The sequence below is a fragment of the Emys orbicularis genome, chromosome 16 (genome assembly GCF_028017835.1).
Source record: "Emys orbicularis isolate rEmyOrb1 chromosome 16, rEmyOrb1.hap1, whole genome shotgun sequence".
Lineage (NCBI taxonomy): Eukaryota > Metazoa > Chordata > Testudines > Emydidae > Emys > Emys orbicularis.
Window position 1 is genome coordinate 2,539,807 of NC_088698.1, and position 23,711 is coordinate 2,563,517.

Genomic DNA, 23,711 nt, shown 5'->3' on the forward strand with positions numbered 1-23,711 from the left:
GTCTACACTACAAATTCGACCTAATTTTGTAGTGTAGACATAGCCTCAGAAACCTGGATGGGGTGGGGAAGGGCTGTGAGGTGGCACTGAGCATTCTCTCTTTCAGATGCTTGGTGGGCTGGTTCTTGCTCACATGTTCAAGGTCTAACTGATCACCATATGTGGAGTCAGGAAATTTTTGCATTCTGCTGCAGTATGGGGTGCGGGTCACTTGCCAGGATTATCTGGGTGTATCTCACTTAATCATTTCTCTGCCACTGCAGGGGCCTCGGGCACTCATGCACCTCGGTCTCTCCTATTCGCTCCCTGTGGCACATACTAGTCTAGTCTCCTGTGGGCTGTAATACTCTGGTAGAATTTCGGTTGCTGGGTTTGGGACAGCCGCCCCCGGGAGTCTGGAAACATCGGTGCGAGCCCCGGATACAGGCAAACCCGGGGCGGGGCCGGGACCAAGAGCAGAGACCCCCCCCTCCCCCGCGCGCTTGTTTGGATCGCTTGTGATGCCAGCGAAGAGCCTGAGGTGAACTGGCTCTGCCCCCGCAACCCCCCCGCGCCCCTCGCTGGGCTTCCCCCGCCCCCACCGGACCCCCGCTACTGCCCCCACGTGACGCCCTGCCCGCCCCGTGCCCCGGAAGCATTCCCCCGCCCCATTCTCACTTCCGTCGGGCCAGTGGCAGCTGCAGAGATCGAGGTCCGGGCAGCGCGGAGGAAGCGGTCGGAGCCGGAGAACAGAACCACGATTGGTAGGGACCGAGCTGGGGGCCCGGAGTGGGGGTTGCAGTGACCGCCCCGGCCTGGCTCCCGCACGGCCCCGTCCCTCTGGCCTGCTGGGCTCCCGCCAATCCTCCCCCCTCCCCCGCGCTGTGACCGCCCCGGGCCTCAGTGCCCTGCTCCCCCCTCACCGCCCCCCCGAGCGCTGTGATCGCCCCGGGCCTCAGTGCCCTGCTCCCCCCTCACCCCCCCCAAGCGCTGTGACCGCCCCGGGCCTCAGTGCCCTGCTCCCCCCTCACCCCCCCCAAGCGCTGTGACCGCCCCGGGCCTCAGTGTCCTGCTCCCCCCTCACCCCCCCCCCCCCGAGCGCTGTGACCGCCCCGGCCTCAGTGTCCTGCTCCCCCCTCACCCCCCCCCCCCCCGAGCGCTGTGACCGCCCCGGCCTCAGTGTCCTGCTCCCCCCTCACCCCCCCCCCCCCCCAGCGCTGTGACCGCCCCGGGCCTCAGTGCCCTGCTCCCCCCTCACCGCCCCCCCGAGCGCTGTGATCGCTCCGGGCCTCAGTGTCCTGCTCCCCCCTCAACCCCCCCCCCCAGCGCTGTGACCGCCCCGGGCCTCAGTGCCCTGCTCCCCCCTCACCGCCCCCCCGAGCGCTGTGACCGCTCCGGGCCTCAGTGCCCTGCTCCCCCCTCACCGCCCCCCCGAGCGCTGTGACCGCCCCGGGCCTCAGTGCCCTGCTCCTCCCTCACCCCCCCCCCCCCCCGAGCGCTGTGACCGCCCCGGGCCTCAGTGCCCTGCTCCTCCCTCACCCCCCCCCCCCCCGAGCGCTGTGACCGCCCCGGCCTGGCTCCCGCACGGCCCTGCCCCCCTCACCCCCCCGAGCGCTGTGATCGCTCCGGGCCTCAGTGCCCTGCTCCCCCCTCACCGCCCCCCCGAGCGCTGTGATCGCTCCGGGCCTCAGTGCCCTGCTCCCCCCTCACCCCCCCCCAGCGCTGTGATCGCTCCGGGCCTCAGTGCCCTGCTCCCCCCTCAACCCCCCCCCCAGCGCTGTGACCGCCCCGGGCCTCAGTGCCCTGCTCCCCCCTCACCGCCCCCCCGAGCGCTGTGATCGCTCCGGGCCTCAGTGCCCTGCTCCCCCCTCACCCCCCCCCAGCGCTGTGATCGCTCCGGGCCTCAGTGCCCTGCTCCCCCCTCAACCCCCCCCCCAGCGCTGTGACCGCCCCGGGCCTCAGTGCCCTGCTCCCCCCTCACCGCCCCCCCGAGCGCTGTGATCGCTCCGGGCCTCAGTGTCCTGCTCCCCCCTCAACCCCCCCCCCCAGCGCTGTGACCGCCCCGGGCCTCAGTGCCCTGCTCCCCCCTCACCGCCCCCCCGAGCGCTGTGACCGCTCCGGGCCTCAGTGCCCTGCTCCCCCCTCACCGCCCCCCCGAGCGCTGTGACCGCCCCGGGCCTCAGTGCCCTGCTCCTCCCTCACCCCCCCCCCCCCCCGAGCGCTGTGACCGCCCCGGCCTGGCTCCCGCACGGCCCTGCCCCCCTCACCCCCCCGAGCGCTGTGATCGCTCCGGGCCTCAGTGCCCTGCTCCCCCCTCACCGCCCCCCCGAGCGCTGTGATCGCTCCGGGCCTCAGTGCCCTGCTCCCCCCTCACCCCCCCCAGCGCTGTGATCGCTCCGGGCCTCAGTGCCCTGCTCCCCCCTCAACCCCCCCCAGCGCTGTGACCGCTCCGGGCCTCAGTGCCCTGCTCCCCCCTCACCGCCCCCCCGAGCGCTGTGATCGCTCCGGGCCTCAGTGCCCTGCTCCCCCCTCACCCCCCCCAGCGCTGTGACCGCCCCGGGCCTCAGTGCCCTGCTCCCCCCTCACCGCCCCCCCGAGCGCTGTGATCGCTCCGGGCCTCAGTGCCCTGCTCCCCCCTCACCCCCCCCAGCGCTGTGATCGCTCCGGGCCTCAGTGCCCTGCTCCCCCCTCACCCCCCCCAGCGCTGTGATCGCTCCGGGCCTCAGTGCCCTGCTCCCCCCTCACCGCCCCCCCAGCGCTGTGACCGCTCCGGGCCTCAGTGCCCTGCTCCCCCCTCACCCCCCCCCCAGCGCTGTGACCGCTCCGGGCCTCAGTGCCCTGCTCCCCCCTCACCCCCCCCCCAGCGCTGTGACCGCTCCGGGCCTCAGTGCCCTGCTCCCCCCTCACCGCCCCCCCGAGCGCTGTGACCGCTCCGGGCCTCAGTGTCCTGCTCCCCCCTCAACCCCCCCCCCAGCGCTGTGACCGCCCCGGGCCTCAGTGCCCTGCTCCTCCCTCACCCCCCCCCCCCGAGCGCTGTGACCGCCCCGGCCTGGCTCCCGCACGGCCCTGCCCCCCTCACCCCCCCGAGCGCTGTGACCGCCCCGGCCTGGCTCCCGCACGGCCCTGCCCCCCTCACCCCCCCGAGCGCTGTGACCGCCCCGGGCCTCAGTGTCCTGCTCCCCCCTCACCCCCCCGAGCGCTGTGACCGCCCCGGGCCTCAGTGTCCTGCTCCCCCCTCACCCCCCCGAGCGCTGTGACCGCCCCGGGCCTCAGTGTCCTGCTCCCCCCTCACCCCCCCGAGCGCTGTGACCGCCCCGGGCCTCAGTGTCCTGCTCCCCCCTCACCCCCCCGAGCGCTGTGACCGCCCCGGGCCTCAGTGTCCTGCTCCCCCCTCACCCCCCCGAGCGCTGTGACCGCCCCGGGCCTCAGTGTCCTGCTCCCCCCTCACTCCCCCGAGCGCTGTGACCGCCCCGGGCCTCAGTGTCCTGCTCCCCCCTCACTCCCCCGAGCGCTGTGACCGCCCCGGCCTGGCTCCCGCACGGCCCTGCCCCCCCCCCCCGCGCTGTGACCGCCCCGGGCCTCAGTGTCCTGCTCCCCCCTCACCCCCCCGAGCGCTGTGACCGCCCCGGGCCTCAGTGTCCTGCTCCCCCCTCACCCCCCCGAGCGCTGTGACCGCCCCGGGCCTCAGTGCCCTGCTCCCCCTCACCCCCCCCCCCCAGCGCTGTGACCGCCCCGGCCTGGCTCCCGCACGGCCCTGCCCCCCCCCCTCGCTGTGACAGCCCCGGGCCTCAGTGCCCTGCTCCCCCCTCACCCCCCCCCCAGCGCTGTGACCGCCCCAGCCTGGCTCCCGCACGGCCCTGCCCCCCCCTCGCTGTGACCGCCCCGGGCCTCAGTGCCCTGCTCCCCCCCAGCGCTGTTACCGCCCCGGCCTGGCTCCCGAACGGCCCTGCTCCTACCCTCTCCCCTGGCCTAGGTGGAGTTGCTTTACAATGGCCCAGCTGAACCCAGGAGCTCTGTGCGGGCTCAGGCCTGCTTCTGCCAGGCTGGGTGACTGGGCTCCAGGGTTCCCACATCTGGCAGGCTTGTGTCGGTGGGGGTCCCCGGCCCCAAAGAGGCACTGGAGCCAGGGCTCCCATCTGTGTTTTTAAACACCAGCTGATTTTTCCTGGTGTCCTGTGTTATTTCTGAATGGTCCCTGCCTTAGGACCTGACCACAGTGGGGTGAGTTGGGTTTAGCTGCCTTGTTTAACTGAACTATATTTATAAAGAGGAGCTACTTTGCTGGTTAAGACTTGTCTTTTCCCTTAAATAAGAAACACAAAGTTTCTAGCTGACAAGTAATTAAGGCCGCTACATATTTAATACACATCTGTGGACTGTCAAGGAAATCATTCAAAAGGGCAGTGATATTTCTGTGTAATAAATGGCCTCTGTTCACTTATAGTATAGAATGCATGTGCCACCTCCCACTCTGCTCCTCTTTGTGTTTGTAACCAGTGGGACAGTCTTGTTCTATTACTCCCACCTCTTCTCTCCACAAGCCCAAATTGGCATGGTACTTGCATGTGAAACCTCAAGCTAGAAGTTGATTTTTGCAAACTGATCTGCTAAATATCTTGAGGCCTCAATTTTGTGGAAAGCGACATTTTGAAGATGCAAAAACTAATCTTTTGAGTAAATAAGCTAGCACTTGGCATGCTCGCAAAATGATTTAAATTCACATTTCATAGAATCATAGAATATCAGGGCTGGAAGGGACCTCAGGAGGTCATCTAGTCCAACCCCCTGCTCAAAGCAAGACCAATCCCCAACTAAATCATCCCAGCCAGGGCTTTGTCAAGCCTGACCGTAAAAACCTCTAAGGATGGAGATTCCACCACCTCCTTAGGTAACCCATTCCAGTGCTTCACCACCCTCCTCGTGAAAAAGTTTTTCCTAATATCCAACCTAAACCTCCCCCACTGCAACTTGAGACCATTATTCCTTGTTCTGTCATCTGCTCCCACTGAGAACAGTCTAGATCCATCCTCTTTGGAACCCCCTTTCAGGTAGTTGAAAGCAGCTATCAAATCCCCCCTCATTCTTCTCTCCTGCAGACTAAACAATCCCAGTTCCCTCAGCCTCTCGTCATAAGTCATGTGCTCCAGCCCCCTAATCCTTTTTTTTGCTCTCCGCTGGACTCTTTCCAATTTTTCCACATCCTTCTTGTAGTGTGGGGCCCAAAACTGGTCACAATACTCCAGATGAGGCCTCACCAATGTCGAATAGAGGGGAATGATCACGTCCCTCGATCTGCTGGCAATGCCCCTACTTATACAGCCCAAAATGCCGTTAGCCTTCTTGGCAACAAGGGCACACTGTTGACTCATATCCATCTTCTCGTCCACTGTAACCCCTAGGTCCTTTTCTGCAGAACTGCTTCCTAGCCATTCGGTCCCTAGTCTGTAGCAGTGCATGGGATACATTTGGGTAGGTGTTCTGATACAAGCAGAGTAAAAAGGCCTGGATGGACACTTGGGTCTACTGTTAGCCTTCAGACACTCCTGTTGTACTTGCTCTTTTCCCTCTGATAATGAGCAAATCCTTGGGGTTTTTGTAAGGATCCAGCTTTATGTGGGTGTTTAGAATCAGCTGACAACTTTGCTTCCCGCATAAGAGCTGAGTCTCTATTGCAGCAACAGGGGTGTGTCACTTCCCCACCATTGAATGAAGCCGATGACATGAATTGTTCATTTTGAGTTGGCATTAACATTCATGCTTCCATTCCTCATGCCGCATAGTTAGGCTAGGAGCAGGTGCTGTGGGAATGCATTTTTTCTGACAGGTTGCTGTGTTGAAGTGGCTATGGGTATGTCCACACTATGGAGACTATGCTGGCGTAGCCCTGTAGTATAGACATAGCCTACACTAACAAAAGGGTTTTTTCTGTCCGTATGGGAACACACACACACCTGAATGAAGCTGGCATTGTCAATGGAACCCCTCTTCATAGCTTCGTCTACACTGATTGGTATAGCTATGGTGGTTGGGTGTGGGTTTTTTCACACCCCTGACCAATGTAGCTTTGCTGATATAACTTCTCAGTGTAGACTGACAGTCAATTTAAATCTTTCTGCTCTACGTGGAGGTTAGTGATCTATCAGATGCTAGCATTTTTAACCTAATGTAACTATCTAAACTAAAAACATAGTAACATGGGAAGGCGGTGCCTTCCAAATACCTTAATTTTAAAGTGGATTAATTGTTGTAAGCGGTTGAATATGCTCTGGAGTCGTGTGGGTAATTGTATTGCAAAGTGGCTCTTGAGCAGGCCTCATGCTCTTTGTCTCATCTACATCAAAGTATTACAGTGCAACCTTGCAGTTAGAGTAGGACATTATTTTGTGCAATATGAATTTATTTGGCTATCCAAAATAAAACAGATGCAGCTTGACTCAGCAGTAAATTACATATTGAATTATTTTATATATAATCTGGATTTTTTCCCCCTTCTTGACTCCAGGTTATAGACACAGACTTCAGCTGTTCGCTTTGTGGAACAGTCATTATCATTGTGCAGTAGATAATAGTAACTTCATAGTTAATATTGCAGGAGCCATTCTATTCTGACCTTATTCCCATTCTCATCTTATCAACATATAAAGCATCTTGTTTTGGAGGTGCTGATGTTTGCATCTGCTCTGTTCTGTCAGTAGGGTTGGTAGAATTTGATTTTTTTTATTTGTTTATCATTTCAACAGATAATATCGGTTTATTTTTAAGCATTTTTTATTTAAATTATCACAGTTGTGGGAAATTATGAGAGTGGGTCAGACAATTATTTAATGACATATTGAGATTCAAAAAGTTGAAGCTTCATAAACAGTTAAAACACATTGTTGACATTGTAAATATCCTCAAACCAACAAATCATACCTGTTTTTACTATTCATTTGCAATAAGCCTAATTTAAAAGTCTAAATCACTGGATCGAGACTGAGTTCTCAGGCAGTATTTTTCTTTCTTTTCCTATATGTAAGTTTATTGATGGAAATATGATGTTGTTGGATTGTGAGTGTGTACGGGGTGAAATCAGCACATACTGAGAGGCTTGGAAGGATTAGATTTTTATCTGTCCCCAATGAGTACAAGCTTTGTGTGTTGCTGGCTGTCAACTGTCCATCTGGAGTATGGCTGTGTAGTTAAAAAGGAGGTTGCCTAAACTATTGGAAATGCTGCCTTAGTGTGTCCAAAACATTTTGTTGTGATGTAGGTTTTCAGCTAGGCTGAAACGTCTGTTATCCAAAGGTTGAAGCTGAGTGTTCTAGTTATGGCACTAACAAAGGGTGCTGTGAGTGTCGATCTCCCTCTGAGGCTCTCTCTACGTTTACTCTTTAAAATTCTTCCAGTTGCTCCTACCAGTGCAGCCCCTCTGGTGGGAGCAAGTTAGCGCTAGTGTAGACTGGCTGGTGTTTTGACCACTGTATCATCTAACGCCGATCAGAGCAGTTCTAGACAACAGTGATTAAAAATGCCAGGCACCTTCCCTGCACTAACTATACTCTCACCGGTGGGGAAACCTTGAGCAAGAGTGTGTGTGTGTGTGTGTGTGTGTGTGTGTAAAAACAGCTAGTGTAGACAGGCCCCAAGAGAGCATGAGTGATCTCAGCAGCATTTCCCATCACCTCGTTAGAGCTTAGGGATCTGGGTTCAGAGTTGTGGAATTTCTAGGCCGGGGTGGCCAATCTGTGGCTCTGGAGCCACATGTGGCTCTTCAGAAGTTGTTAATATGTGGCTTCTTGTATAGGCACCGACTCTGGAAAGTTGGCGCCTGTAGCTCCAGCCCCTATGTGCCAGGGGGTGCTCACTGCTCAACCCCTGGCTCTGCCACAGGCCCTGCCCCCCTCCACCCCTTCCTGCCCCCTTCCCTGAGCCTGCTGTGCCCTGCCCCCCCCCCCCCCCGTCCCTCTCCCCAGCTTCCTGCATGCCACGAAACAGCTGATTGGGAGGTGCAGGGAGGGAGGGGGAGACGCTGATCGGCGGGGGTGGGAGGCTGTGGGAGCGGAGGGGGGGTGCTGATGGTGGGGGGACGGGACTGCTGACGTATTACTGTGGCTCTTTGGAAATGTACATTGGTAAATTCTGGCTCCTTCTCAGGCTCAGGTTGGCCTCCCCTGCTCTAGGCAATCCCCTAGATCTGGATATAGTGAAGCATTTGGGTAAGTATTTCTGGCCTCATTTATGCAATTGCTGGTGGATATTATAGTCCATGAGTTACAGAACTTCATTTATATCCATATACACATTGTTATTTTCATGGCTTTTTGCTATCCTCATTGTGCCAGAATTTCCACTCCATTTCCCCCCTCCATTTCCTATAGCTAATCTGTTTTCCTTTTGTTTTCAAATGGTATATTCAAAAAGTTGGCTATGAAAAAGGATTTTTGTTTGTTTCAGTGTGGGTATCCTGTTTAACATGGAACCAAATGTGCCTTTATTAACAGATCCAAGCATTAGGTGCAAGGGATACTGTTTTCTTTATTAATAAAATCTATTGGATCAAAACATAGTCAATCCAAGAAATTCTGTATCCTAAATATTTCATAGCCAACATTAAAGGAACCCTGCCAACTCAAAATTTAGTTAGTTTTAAATCTAGGGTGACCAGACGTCCTGATAAAATCGGGACCGTCCCGATTTTTAGCTGTTTGTCCCGCATCCCGACCGATCTCTGGTCGGGATGCAATTTGTCCCGATATTTTGCTCGGCCGGCAGCACTCGGCTTCCCCCCTTCCTCCCCCCCCCCGGTGTCCCGATATTTTCTTCATCTCATCTGGTCACCCTATTTAAAACTGGGGCCTGGTCTACACTAAACAGTAGGTCGACCTAAAGGCAGCTTACATCAACCTAATGATGCCAGTGTGCACCAGGGGTTCTCAAACTGGGGGTCGGGATCCCTCACGGGGTCGCGAGGTTATTAAACGGGGGGTCGCGAGCTGTTAGCCTCCACCCCAAATCCTGCTTTGCCTCCAGCATTTATAATGGCGTTAAATATATAAAAAGGTGTTTTTAATTTATAAGGGGGGTCGCACTCAGAGGCTTGCTATGTGAAAGGGGTGACCACTAAACAAACTTTGAGCGCCACACGCTACAGCCTTGTCCCACCGGTGTAAGTGCAATACTACGCCGGCATAATAACTCCACCTCCACGAGGGGCATAGCGCTTGTCGGTTTAGTTAGGGTGACGCAGTGTCTATGTAGACACTGCATTACAGTAGAACCTCAGAGTTATAAACTGATCGGTCAACCACACACTTCATTTGGAACCAGAAGTATGCAATCAGGCAGCAGCGGAGACCCCAAAAAACCAAACACAGTACTGTGTTAAACGTAAACTACTAAAAAAATTAAGGGAAAGCAGCATTTTTCTTCTGCATAGTAAAGTTTCAAAGCAGTATTAAGTCACTGTTCGGTTGTAAACTTTTGAAAGAACAGGCATAATGTTTTGTTCAGAGTTACAAACATTTCAGCATTAGGAACAACCTCCATTCTGGGTTCCTAACTCTGTGGTTCTACTGTACTTACATTCCCTATTGGCTCTCTCATCAATTTCAGGCTCCATACCGGAGCCATGAAGTTGACAAGAAAGCTGGGCAGCTGGAGCCCGGCTGCTCCAGGCTCCCTGCTCAGGGAGCCAAGAAGCCCGGGTGGCTGCCCCCTGCTCCCAGCCATGAGCAGGGAGGTGAGAAGTAATTAACTGGGGTTGGCTGTAAGTTGACCTAACATAGGTCAACTTAAATCTGTAGTGTAGACATGTTAACAGTAGTTTCAGCTGCTGCACTTTCAGTGGTTTTACAATCACATGTCTTATTTCTTTTAAAAAATGGCTTTTCTCTTGCCATTACAATCATCTTTGATGTTGTAGCAGTAGTAGTGAAACAATAGTCAGCCACAATTGTGGGCATTTCCTTATGCTGAAAGTCTCTTCAGTATCCTACTTGAAACAGTCTGTTCAGTTCTATAACTAGTGAAGTTAAGGAGTGCTCAGCACTGTTCTGAATCAGGTCCATAGTTAAGCCGTGATATGAAAGGGTTTTTTTATTTTGTTTTTACTTCATCATAATATCTTAGTGTCTCTTACCTTAAAGTGCTTTACAAACAATAAGCCCAATCCTGAAAGGTGTTGAACTCCATCAATCCCCATTAACTTTGCTACAGGGGTACAGCACCTCTCAGGATCAGACTGTACATACACAGGAATTGCTTCTACTGCCATGGAAATGCAGCCATGTTTGGGGTGGATGGCAGTAGTAGTGCAACAGTACCCTGCAGCGCTACACAACAGCATAAGATAGGAAGAGGAAAATTCTGGTGTTCCTCTCTACTTCAATTGGATATAGAAAGACAGAAGCCAATTACCTAAAATTGAAATTTGGCCAAAATAACAGGGTGAACAACCTTGCTTTGCAGAAAGCACCATAGGATCTGAAATGGCCACAGGTGTTCAGGACTTCAGGTTCACAGCTCATGTGAAAGACAGGCTTATGATAGTCTTCAAGCCCTGACTGGAATTATGCCAGCCCTTCTATATGGAAATGTTGTAGTTATTTCAGAGCTTATGCCCAACAGCTTTGACTTTGTGCCAGTTGCTGAAGGTGGTGTGGAGTGTTAGGTTCTCTCTAGCTGGCTGATGGGTTAGATGTAGTACTGTTGAGGGTGCATGTTATGCTCTAATACAATGTGCCAGGCATAGTTTGGATTATTTGGTGTATCATCTCTCTTCCATTCCCATGTGTTTGGGTGAGGCTGCTGGCTGTGCAATGTGACTCTTTAGCCATAAGATAATCTCCTCCCCCCCCCCCCCGCCCTTCTGTTTCTCTGCTTAGCTGCACTGATCTCCCCTAAAAGCTTTTGCATGGCTACTCTTATTTGTTTGCCTGTCCTGGGAAGGATCTGGGACTTCTTGGGATAGTATAATAGAAATATGGTGTAGTGTACTCATGTCCAGGAACTCTTTCATCCCTCCTAAAACAGTTGACTTTTTTCCTGTAGTCCAAGATCTAGCTTCTCTTGTGCTGGATTGATATTGATTAGTGTTTTGGGGGTCCCTTGAGTTAAAACGGAAGCTGTGAAGGCTTTGAGATTCCTTTTCAACTTTTAATTGGTATGTGGATTTTCTTAGACTCTGGCTTTGCATTCTGTAATTATGGCTCTTAAGCTTTGTAGGTTTCCCACAAAGGCAAAGGGTTTTACTAATCAATCATCCTTTATGCTCAGAAAGTAATGCTGGTCCTGGCTTACTGCCCTGTGTGCAGACTGAAGGGGAAGAGAGGGAATGCTTGTCTCACCTGTTTCTTGTAATGACCCTTTACTGTCAGCTTTCTTCGTTTTGGATTCGTTACTGGATTTGTTAAATGAGGCCCTCATTGCTGTGCAGCTCCCTATCCTGCTGTCCTACAGGCTCATGCTCCGCATTCCCCAGAAGCAAATGCCTCTCCCCTCTGCTTCCCCCTTGCTTTAGACACTGATAATTGGTGCCCAGCACCCAGATTCCTAGTTGTCAGAGGAAACAGTATATCCCCATGCATTTGCTTCTCTCCCCTTCCATTTCAAGGCATGTAGTCTCTCATGAGATCAGTTCTAAAGCATGTTCCAGTACTGCCAGATTTCAATACACTGTTATGGTAAGCCAATAAACTTGCATTCCAAGCTCGCTGGGAGTCACATTCCCTAAGTATATTTCAAAACGAAACTCTTAAGAACTACTAAAATATTAATAAACACAGTGAAGCTCTCTTATGTAATAACCAGCTAGGTAGTTTATCGTAGCTGTAACCCTGTGCCTAATGCATACAGTTTAAAATGCTTAACATGGGCATTGCACACTTTTTTTGTTTAAAAATAAATGCGGTACTGCTTTCTTTTCCAAGCAACGTTACATGTTCCTTTGTCCAGGACTTGAAGAATTTAACTGATTCTTACGAACTAGAGGACTAGTACTAATAGTATGAAACCTGTGCTGCCATGTCTCCTCACTCCCTTGAACTCAGAGGAATAAAGGAGTTGTGTATTGAATGTAATTGTAATTTGTCAATGTGACGGGTTCTCCCTGGGGTGCCACCTGGAACTGAGGTGGTACTGAGCCCCCTGTCCCACGAGTCTGGGCTCCCACTCACACTGTACTGTTGTGACAAGCTACAGAGCCCTCCAGCCTGCACTTTCACCAGCATACATACAGGTAGGGATGCACCCAGCTGCAGTTACAAGCAGGCTCTCTGACCAGTCCCTGATACTCCCAGTTCCTCAGGCGCGCACCCTCTCTGGAGTATAAACCCAAAGTGATACCCTCTTATACTGCATAGGGAACTGAACAGCGTAAAATTGGTCCCCCTCCCTCAATGTGGAGAGGAACGTGCAACAGCCTTTTGTCCCCGAGTTATGATTCCAACTCACTAGTTTAGATAAAGCAAAAACAAGTTTATTAACTACAAAAGAGAGATTTTAAGTGAATATAAGTGATAGCAAACAGATCCAAGCTGATTACCTAGCAAATAAACAAACGCAAACTTAGCTTAATATACTAAATAGGGTGAGAATCTGCTATTCATACCCAAAGAGATTATACAAGCAGGATGCAGATTCTTAAGGGGAAAGTTGGACTAGATGACCTCCTGAGGTCCCTTCCAGCCCTGATTATTCTGTGATTCTGTCTTTGTAGAGTTATAGCTGCCATTACTCGGAGGCTGTCTGTAGCCTTCGCAGGAAGGCTCTCCAGGTGGGAGATAAGCTTCTCCTAAGGCCTGTTGTTTTTTCCTAATGGCCCATTGCCCTGAATAGGCCCTTCCCCACCCACTATCTAGACCGAAAGCATCTTGTCTAGTGGGCACTACCCTGGTGTGACTACATTTGAAGTACAGATACATAGTCAATATTCATAACTTCAGATACAAAAATGATACATGCATATAAATAGGATAATCCTATTCAGCAAATCATAACCTTTCGAAGGACATCTTACATGACTTCTCTTGCATAAAATACATCATAACTATGTCATGATCATATAATAATATCACTATGAAGAATATAGGGTGCAGTGTCAGTCAACTTCGTTTTAAAAATGTAACATATTCCAGCTCTGGATCTTGATGAACTCTTTCCATTCCTGGCTTCCCTCCACTTTTTCTTAGTTTTTCTTTTCCTAGAACAGTTGCCTTCAGTGTCCATTTCCTTCTTCCTTCTACAGTATACTCTTTACCTCTCCTTCTGTATTTTTTTCCTCCCATTTTTTGTTTCCCGCTTCTTTTCTAATGCATCCGACAATCTCTCCCACCCACCCACTCTCATACATCTCCACACATGCAACCACTTAAAAGGTTTGGAAATCTTCGTAGCCAAAGAACTTAGTCTGTGACCCCAACACTGATATGGAAAATGTGGAGGCTCCACTGTTCAGGGAAATTCCCAAAGTAGAAGCCTGCTTTCTCCTTGCCTCAGCTGTTGGGGAAACTGGCCAGTGCCTGTCCTGTCCCTTGACTCTCATTACAGGAGTTGTCTCTTGTGTTGTTCTGCGACTAGTAGATATCTGAGAAATTTATAGTGTCACCCCAATCTGGGCTGGCAGCTGAAAAAGAGAATTAGCATCTCAGGATTCTTGGGCGCTCCAGAGGGGCGGGGGCTTTACTAGGCTGTTCTCTCTACCCCATCTATTTTTGAGTTGCTGCTGCTGCTCCTTGCTTTCACAAGCAGCCGCAGGGTGGAATTGACCTTATTTTTCATAGAATCATAGGACTAGAAGGGACCTCAAGAGGTCATCTAGTTCAGTCCCCTGCACTCATGGCAGGGCTAAGTATTATCTAGACCAGGGGTCGGCAACCTACGGCACGCGTGCCAAACACGGCACGCGAGCCGATTCTGAGTGGCACGCTGCTTGCCGGTGAGAGGAGGAGGGGCGGAGGGGCCGGAAAGCACCACGCTGGGGGAAGAAGCAGGGGAGGAGGGAAGCTTGGTTGCGGCAGGACCAAGCTTCTGCCTCCTGCCCCGGCAGGGGAGAGTGGTGGGGGGGGGAGTCCCGGCCCCCCGCCCCACTCAGCCCCCCCGCCCACCGCTCTCCCCTGCGGGGGCAAGAGGCAGAAGCTTGGTCCTGCGGCAGCCAAGTTTCCCTCCTCCCCCGCTTTTTCCCACAGCTTGGTGCATTCCGGCCCCTCTGCCCCTCCTCCTCCCTCTCCCTGCTGGCGACGGCTGCGAGGGGGAGGGGGAGCGGAGCAGAGCCGAGCGCAGCGTGCTCGCTGCTCCGTAGAGCAGGCAGAGAGAGGTAGGGACGGGCCTTGGGGAAGGGGGTGGAACAGGGCATATCCCTACCAGCCCCCTGCCGTGAGCCACTCAGGGCAGGGGGCTGGGAGCACCCCAGCCCTCTACCCTGACCTCCCTCCAGCACCCACTCAGCCTTCTGCCCTGCACCCCCCAGCACCCACTCAGCCTTCTGCCCTGCACCCCCCACACACACTCAGCCTTCTGCCCTGACCTCCCCACACACACTCAGCCTTCTGCCCTGCACCCCCATGCCCCCAGCCCTCTGTCCTGAACCCCCCCCCCACCCAGCCTTTTGCCCTGCACCTCCACCCCCCCAGCCCTCTTCCCTGACCTCGAGTCCCCCCCAACACCCAGCCTTCTGGCCTGCACCTCCACACACACCCCAGCCCTCTGCCCTGACCTTGAGTCGTCCTGCTCAGCCCACTGCAGGCCTAGGTGAACAGAACCCCAGGCTGGCAGTGGGCTGAGCAGGCTGGCGGCGTAAGATCAGCATTTTAATTTAATTTTAAATGAAGCTTCTTAAACATTTTGAAAACCTTGTTTACTTTACATACAACAATAGTTTAGTTATATAATATAGACTTAGAGAGAGAGACCTTCTAAAAAATGTTAACATGTATTACCGGCACGCAAAACCTTAAATTAAAGAGAATAAATGAAGACTCGGCACACCGCTTCTGAAAGGTTGCCTACCCCTGATCTAGACCATCCCTGAAAGGTGTCTGTACTGGGCCCAGTCCTATTCAACATATTCATAAACGATCTGGAAAAAGGTGTAAACAATGAGGTGGCAAAATTTGTAGATGATACAAAACTACCCAAGATAGTTAAGTCCCAGGCAGACTGTGAAGAGCTACAAAAGGATCTCTCAAAACTGGGTGACTGGGCAACAAAATGGCAGATGAAATTCAATGATGATAAATGCAAAGTAATGCACAATGGAAAACATAATCCCAACTATACATATAAAATGATGGGATCTAAATTAGCTGTTACCACTCAAGAAAGAGATCTTTGAGTCATTGTGGATAGTTCTCTGAAAACATCCACTCAGTGCGCAGCGGCAGTCAAAAAAGGAACAGAATGTTGGGAATCATTAAGAAAGGGATAGATAAGAAGATAGAAAATATCATATTGCCTCTATATAAATCCATGGTATGCCCACATCTTGAATACTGTGTGCAGATGTGGTCGCCCCATCTCAATAAAGATATATTGGAATTGGAAAAGGTTCAGAAAAGGGCAACAAAAATTATTAGGGGTATGGAATGGCTGGGACTTTTCAGGTTGGAAAAGAGATGACGATGGCGGGGGGGGATATGATTGGGTCTAGAAAATCATAACTGGTGTGGAGAAAGTAAATAGGAAGTGTTATTTACTACTCGTCATAACTCATGAACTAGTGGTCACCAAATGAAATGAATAGGCAGCAGGTTTAAAACAAACAAAAGGAAGTCTTTTCACACAACGCACAGTCAACCTATGGAACTCTTTGCCAGAGGATTTTGTAAAGGCCAAGACTATAACAGGGTTCAAAAAAGAACTAGATAAATTCATGGAAGGTAGGTCCATCAATGACTATTAGCCAGGATGGGCAGGGATAGTGTCCCTAGCCTCTGTTTGCCAGAAGCTGGGAATGAGCAACAGGGAATGAGCAACAGGGAATGGATCACTTGATGATTATCTGTTCATTCCCTCTAGGGCACCTGGCATTGGCCACTGTCAGAAGGCAGGATACTGGGCTAGATGGACCTTTGGTCTGACCCAGTATGGCCGTTCTTATGTGTTTGTCTAACCTGATCTTTAAAATCTCCAAGGGTGGAGATTCCACAATCTCTCTCGCCAATTTATTCCAGTGCTTAACCACCCTGACAGTTAGGAAGTTTTTCCTAATGTCCAACCTAAACCTCCCTTGCTGCAAATTTAAGCCCATTGCTTCTTATCCTAGCCTCAGAGATTAAGAACAATTTTTTCCCTCCTCCTTGTAACAACCTTTTATGTACTTTGAAAACTGTTACCATGTCCCCTCTCAGTCTTCTCTTTTCCAGACTAAACAAACCCAATTAATTAGACCTTTAATAATTTTTGTTGCTCTTTTCTGGACTTTGTCCAATTTGTCCACATCTTTCCTGAAATGTGGCACCCAGAACTGGACACACTACTCCAGTTGAGGCCTAATCAGTCAGTTTCCTTGCTCTCTTTAGGGTTCCCAATAGCCCGAGTGAAAACTGACCAGAGTCTAGGCACTTTGCTGCAGCTGGGCAAAGCTCTGAGCAGCCTTGAAGGCACTGGTATTGTATGTCTGGCAGACCTAAGGACAATGTTGAATTAGTGACTAGTTGATGTTTTGAAGGCTTTCTTTATGACCACATGGGCTAGAATTTTTTTAAAGAAGGAAGCTTAGATTCTGCAGAAAATTGATGGCACTTGCTTGGGTAAGCTTCGTGCTTACCATGGGTGAGAGCATTTATTAAGTCCTTAATAAGTGTTGTTCATTTAGAGGCACATGTGTTATGCAAGTCCGTGCTCTTTATCCCTGAGGAACGAGATACTTGAGAGCTATTTGCTTTGCTTTCAGAGAGCAATAAGTGATCAGCTGTTTCCAGCTGCTCTGAGAGTCAGAGATTCTAAGTCCAGAAGGGACCATTGTGATCATACTGACCTCCTGTGTGTTACTCGTAAATCTCTCCCCTTGTTTTGCTCTTACATGGTGCCTCAGGCTCTTTTCCTGGAGCTGGCAGCTGCCCTTGCCTCCTTTCCCTTGCTGTATTAGCACACTGCCTTCACACATGTTCTCACCTCGCTGCAGGTGTCTCCAGGTGGTGGAAGAAGAGGCTACTGCTGAGAGTTGCTCTCAGCAGAGCTCAGGAGGTCAACAACTTCTTTCCCCACTTCCAGAGCTGCTTTTCTGAAGGGTCAGGCCACCTACTTCTCAACAGCTTCCCGGAAGTGGGGGCATAGTAGCTGGTTGATTTTGGGGGCTTGATACTTACTGGAAGGACTTTGTCATCTCTTCCTCTGCCACTCAATGGAAAAATTGGTGTCTGGGAAGGAATGAGACTTCTCATTATGGCGCAGGAAACAGAGTTGGACTTGCCCCTCCTATAGAGCCATTGACCTCAGCTGAGCTTCTCCAGGCATAAATGTGGCTTATTGTCAGCTCTGAGTGCTGTTGTGGTCTGCTCCACGTGCCACTGGAACATTGCATTCAGTGCCTGCCTTCAATCAGGCAGCGGAGGCATGAGCTGGAAAATTGCCAATAGGATCCAACGGCAGAGCACTAGTTTGGAAGATTAAATACTCTGTGGCAGCTAACAGTACTAAAGAATCGGTGATGACAGAAAATTGGCACAATCCCATTGTCAGGTAGTGGAATTTGAGTACTAGAAGCTTGCTTTCTGCTGAAGCGGGGTTCTTACCCTGGTTACCTTCTAGGATTCAGAAGTCTTGTCAGATGATGGTATCAGGTGTGGCCAAGCGGGTGTAACTTATTTCTCTCCCATCCAAAGACTTTCATAACTGCAGGATCTAGTGCAGCTGTTCCTTGATCTGAGGGTTTGCCTGGCTTGGCCTCTGGCTGACTGGTACTGTAGTGCTTTAGATACACTGAGGTACACGCTACATATTTGTGGGGTGTTGGCTTTTCCTTTGGTGCCTGCCCTTTACCTTGTCTTTAAAGGCACAGATGTCAGTGAGGCCTAGTAGACCATATTATTTGTATTGTGGTAGCACCTTGGATGCTGCACACACATAGGACAGTAACTCCTCGCTTAACGTTGTAGTTATGTTTCTGAAAAATGTGACTTTAAGCGAAACGATGTTAAGCGAATCCAATTTCCCCATAAGGACTAATGTAAATAGTGGGGGTTAGGTTCCAAGGAAATCTTTTTCACCAGACAAAAGACTATACACACACAGTATAAGTTTTTTAAACAAACAATTTAATACTGTACACAGCAATGATGATTGTGAAGCTTGGTTGAGGTGGTGAAGTCAGAGGGTGGGATATTTCCCAGGGAATGCCTTACTACTAAATGATGAACTAGCACTCAGCAGAGCCCTCAAGGGGGTAACACATTGTTAATGTAGCCTCACACTCTACAAGGCAGCACAAATCGAGGGAGAGGAGACACACACCCTGTGTGTGTGTGTGTGTGTGTGTGTGTGAGAAAGAGAGGCGCATTGCCCCTTTAAGTATGCTGACCCCACTCTAAGTACATTGCCTTTTAAAGTAGATCAGCAAGTTGAGACAGCAGCTGCTGCCAGCAAGCTCCCTCCATCCTGAGCCTTGTCGTGTCCGTCTCCCCCCCCCCCCCCTGCTCTGTGGAGATGGGATAAGCAGGGCGGAGGGGGACACCCTGACATTAGCCTCCCTCTCTCCCCCACACACAGCAAGCAGGAGGCTCCTGGGAGCAGCTCTAAGGCAGAGGGCAGGAGCAGCACATGGCAATGGGGGGAGGGACAGCTGAACTGCCCGGCAATTGATAGCCCGCTACGTGGCTGCCACACAGGGAACTTAGGGGAGCTGATGGGGGAGCTGCCGGTCCAACCTGGTTCCAAGCCCCCACCAGCTAGCTCCAGTGGGCTGCTCTTTCTGCAAGCAGTGGACAAAGCAGGCAGCTGCCAGAAAACGTTATAAGGGAGCATTGCATAACTTTAAATGAGCATGTTCTCTAATTGATTAGCAATATAACAATGAAACAACGTTCACCAGGATGACTTTAAGTGAGGAGTTACTGTACTAGACAGTTCCTTCCCCAAAATGTTTATGGTCTACGTAGATAGATCAACGGATCACAAGGGAAACTGAGGCACAGAGCTTTAACGTGACTTGCTGCAGGTCAGTGGCAGAGCCAAGATTCCACTTTCAAGTTTTCTGCTTGTTGTCTAGTTTGCTAGGGCTGCTTTACAAGCAGTCTGATAATTGTATTTGTTTGGAGACTAAACACCATCTTGATTGTCCTCAGATGCTCACTTTTCTCTGACTCCTTTCCACTCTCTGGAAGGTCAACACTATCATCATTAAAAGCTCAACATGGTCCACCATAAGCTCTGTTAAAGAACTGGCTACTTAGGTTAGAGCCATTTATTTAGCAGAGTTTATAGAGTGAAACCAGAGCTTGTGGTTTGTGCTGCAACCATCATGTGGTTCCCACCCCCCACTTGTGGTTTCTGTTTAGCATTGCTCATACTCTGTGTATCCCAGAGCATTTAACAGCACTGAGTTACCGACTGCTGCTGTTGCCACCATTGGGGATCGGGTTCAGCAGGAGTTCTTGCAGCTTGTGACATTACAGCCTGTTTATTAAAGAAACTGTTTTAACAGGGCACTAGAGTTATCAATTGCTGTCATAGGAAAGGGCTTTTAATTTGCATCTGGGCAGCCAGTAATGAGTAGAAGGAACCTCTGGCATCTTGGGACTGGCTTAACTGCATCATTAAACTTGATGTGGTGTATTGACTCCCAGGATTCCTGACTTCATATTTTAACGAGTTCAAATAGTCTGTACTAATTCTTAGGTCAAAGCTGTGCTGTCAGTTTTGATACTTGGCTTCTAAGCCACAAACACTTTTAACTCACTAAGTTGACAGTCTTAAAACCTTGTAAAGTTTTTTGGGAAAGAAAAGAATATAGGTTAACAAAAATCAGTTGCTTTAGAGTTCAGTATCACTTTGTTGCCTTATGAAGTCCCTGTATGTAGTGGATCTAAGAAACGAAGTGTAATTGCAGTACCCAGGGTATGCGTCCGCAGAAATGGCCAAAATCAGAATATACCTAACATGACCTTGTGATGGGTTGGATCACAGAAACCCCCAAGACTACTTCTGCCCCTGCTTTCCCTGCCAGCTTGGGACTCCAGCACCCTGTCTTGTTGAGCCAGACACACCCGTCTGCTCCAACACAGACCCAGGGTCTGAACCACTTGCCCCAAAGCTGCAGACTTAACTGAAAGCAACTTAAGAAGTGTTCCTGTCTTTAACACTCAGATGCTCAACTCCCAATGGCGTCCAACCCCCAAATAAATCCACTTTACCCTGTATAAAGCTTATGCAGGGTAAACTCCTAAATTGTTCACCCTCTATAACACTGATAGAGATGCACAGCTGTTTGCGACCCCCCCCACACCCCCAGTATTAATACATACTCTGGGTTAATTAATAAGTAAAAAGTGACTTTATTAAATACAGAAAGTAGAATTTAAGTGGTTCCAAGTAGCAACAGACAGAACAAAGTGAATTACCAAACAAAATAAAATAAAACATGCAAGTCTGAGTCTAATACAGTAAGAAAACTGAATACAGACAAAATCTCACCCTGAGTGGTGTTCCAGTAAGCTTCCCTTTACAGACTAGTCTCCTAGTCTGGGTCCAGCAATCACTCACTCACCCCTCTCTCCCCCCCCCCCCCCCCCCCGTAGTTACTGTCCTTTGTTCCAGTTTCTTTCATGTATCATTGGGGGTGGAGAGGCTATCTCTTGAGCCAGCTGAGGACAAAATGGAGGGGTCTCCCAGGGGTTTAAATAGACTTTATCTTGTAGGTGGAGACCCCCTCCTCTCTCTTATGCAAAGTCCAGCTCCAAGATGGAGTTTTGGAGTCACATGGGCAAGTCACATGTCCACGCATGACTCAGTTTTTACAGGTAAACCTGTCTTCGTACAGCTGAGTAGGGAAAGCGCTGCAGTCTGTCCACACTGACAGCTCAGTGGCGTGGCCACACTTGCAACATTTGCAGCTGTGTTGGGAGCGGTGCATTATGGGCAGCTATCCCAGCATTCATGTGGCTGCAATGTGCTTTTCAAAACGGGGGGGTGGGGGGAGAGAGTGCTTTTTGGAGCGTGTCAGCACTCTATTTTGCAAGTTCCGAACTCCGGGCCCCCTGCTCATTCATTCACTCACTCAAAGCAAACCGCAAACTGTTTGCTTTTTCTCTGTGGTACAAGCTTTGAAACCTGCACTTCCGCATTCCTGCAGCCGGTCACAACAATGGAGAGGATTGGCCACTTGACAAGGTGATCAGTACAGCGCTGCAGGTTGATTCTTGGTACACACTCACAGGGGAGAGTCGTAGCCACTCCGCTGTATCTCTTATGCTTCTCGGGGAGGTGGAGTAACTGCAGCGGTGTACCCAGGGAGATACAGCGCTGTACGTGCCCTGCCAGTGTGGACGGGGAGTGAGTTACAGCGCTGGGGGAGGCTTTACAGCACTGTACTCGCAAGTGTAGCCAAGGCCTAGGAGTGGTAGGGGGAACACAGCAATCTTAGAAGAGGCAGGATGGCCAGCAGTTAGAGCACTAGGGCTTTGAAGACCCAGGTTCAATTCCCCACTCCGCCCAGACTTCCTGTGTGTGATCTCAGGCAAATCACTTAGTCTCTGTGCCTCCATTTCCCCATTTGTAAAATGGAGATACTTCCCTATCTCACAGGGGTGTGTGAGGATAAGTGCATTAGATTGTAAAACACTGAGATCCACGTGAAAACACGCTATATAACAGCTAAATATTTACTTTATTATTAAGCAGGACTGTAAGTGGGGAACGGTACTGGGGACTAAAACATTCTCAATTCTTTCACTTTCCATCTCATCCCTGTATACTTGTTCTGAAGCCAGCTGCATCTCTAGCTAGTGTCTCTAAAGGGTTCTTTTCTGTACAGCATGCTGGTGATGTCAGAAGCTAATTAGCCAGACATGCCTGCTTGAAAGGCAGTGTACTTTTAATGGTTAGGTGGATCAGAGGGACTGGCAGTCCAAATACCTGAGTTCCAGTCCTGACTCTGTTATGATTCACTTTATGGCCTTGTATGGAAAGAGTCCAGCAGAGGGCAACAATAGGGGGCTGGAGCACATGACTTATGAGGAGAGGCTGAGGGAACTGGGATTGTTTAGTCTGCAGAAGAGAAGAATGAGGGGGGATTTTATAGCTGCTTTCAACACCCCACCATTCTGAATTGTTTTCCTTAGGCGATATGGTTTCATTCCACCCAGTAATATGACCCACTTCCATCCATCGCCCCATCTGTCAGTTTGTATCCTGTAGCCGTTCCCTAAGTGCTCATGAAAATAGTTAGTTAACATAGTGAATCTTCTCCACTGCCTTGGGAAACACGTTCTACACACTGCCCTCTACGCTAAGGAATTCCCCCTATACTCATTGCCTGATCCTAGCTTCGGGATATGCCCAATGAGAGAGTCTTGTGGAATTTACCTTCATTAGGGTTGTATAAACATCAGTCATGTTCTCTTCAAAATCTTTCCTGATTGCTGCCCCGGAATGCCTTGTTACCGGTGTCCCTCCCCTCTTCCTGTGATATAGTTTACTGGACTGGAGGTACAGCCACAGAATCCTCTGTTATGGACCTGCATCCTGTTTGTTTTTCACAACCACTGCCAGACGCTGAGCTAATGGTTTTATATTTCTATCCACTACTTATGGAGTTTAGTTTTACTGCAGTGTGGGATACCAGACCCCTTACGCAGACTCCAATCTAGTCTCCAGCCTGGAGCTGGGAAGCTAAAAGCAAGATCACAGCAACTGATTCCAATCTGTTCATGCTTGCTCTGAAAACAGCTTGTTTCAGGATTTTGCACACTCCTTCCCTTTCGGTATTTCTGCTCCTCTTTGCTTCTGCCAAGGTTCAAGTGTAAAAATAAAACATTAGGAGATATGGTTTGAGACTCCCCCAACCAGCTAACTCCTCTTCACACTTGAACCTTATTGAATAAACTATTCATAAAATCCCAGTGTTGGCACCTTGGAGTTCAAGGGGTCCATAAGGATGCAATGGATCTTAAAATGGTGGTTTGCTCTCCGTTTGAGATCAGATTAAAGGTTGGATATGAAAGCATACGCTGCAATATCTGAGAGCTCGGAGACCAGGAAGCAGGGGGGGAACTAGCTGCTTTAGCTAGTGACATGACAGCCCCAGGTACTAGCCAAATAGTTCTTGCCCTAGATACTAGGAATCATTCTTGGTGACTCTGTTCTGTTTTGGTGTCTAGGCATGATACCTCTGACCTGGACCACTTAGCCATAGTCGTGGCAAAATTCCTCCTCCTTTTGTGTGTCTGGTCACTTGTACTACACATGCATCCGAAGAAGTGGGTTGTAGCCCACGAAAGCTTATGCTCTAATAAATTTGTTAGTCTCTAAGGCCTGGTCTACACTAGGAGCTTATATCGAATTTAGCGCCGTTACATCGAATTAACCCTGCACCCGTCCACACCAGGAAGCTACTTAGTTCGAAATAGAGCTCTTTTAAATTCGACTTCTGTAATCCTCGAAAACGAGAGGAGTAGCGCTAAATTCGAAATGGCAATATCGAATTAGGCTAGGTGTGGATGGAAATCGACGGTAATAGCTCCGGGAGCTATCCCACAGTGCACCACTCTGTTGACGCTCTGGACAGCACTTCGAGCTCGGATGCTCTGACCAGCCACACA

The 23,711-nt window shown here is 50.6% G+C and overlaps 1 protein-coding gene across 1 annotated transcript in view; it reads left to right on the forward strand.

Annotated features, from left to right (window-relative positions):
* Window positions 1–665: 665 nt before the first annotated feature.
* AP1B1 (adaptor related protein complex 1 subunit beta 1) overlaps window positions 666–23,711 on the forward strand; it is a 74,850-nt gene continuing 51,804 nt past the window's right edge. The window contains exon 1 of the mRNA XM_065418045.1: window positions 666–743. The gene's annotated coding sequence lies outside the window, so the exon portion shown is untranslated. The remainder of the gene's footprint in view (window positions 744–23,711) is intronic.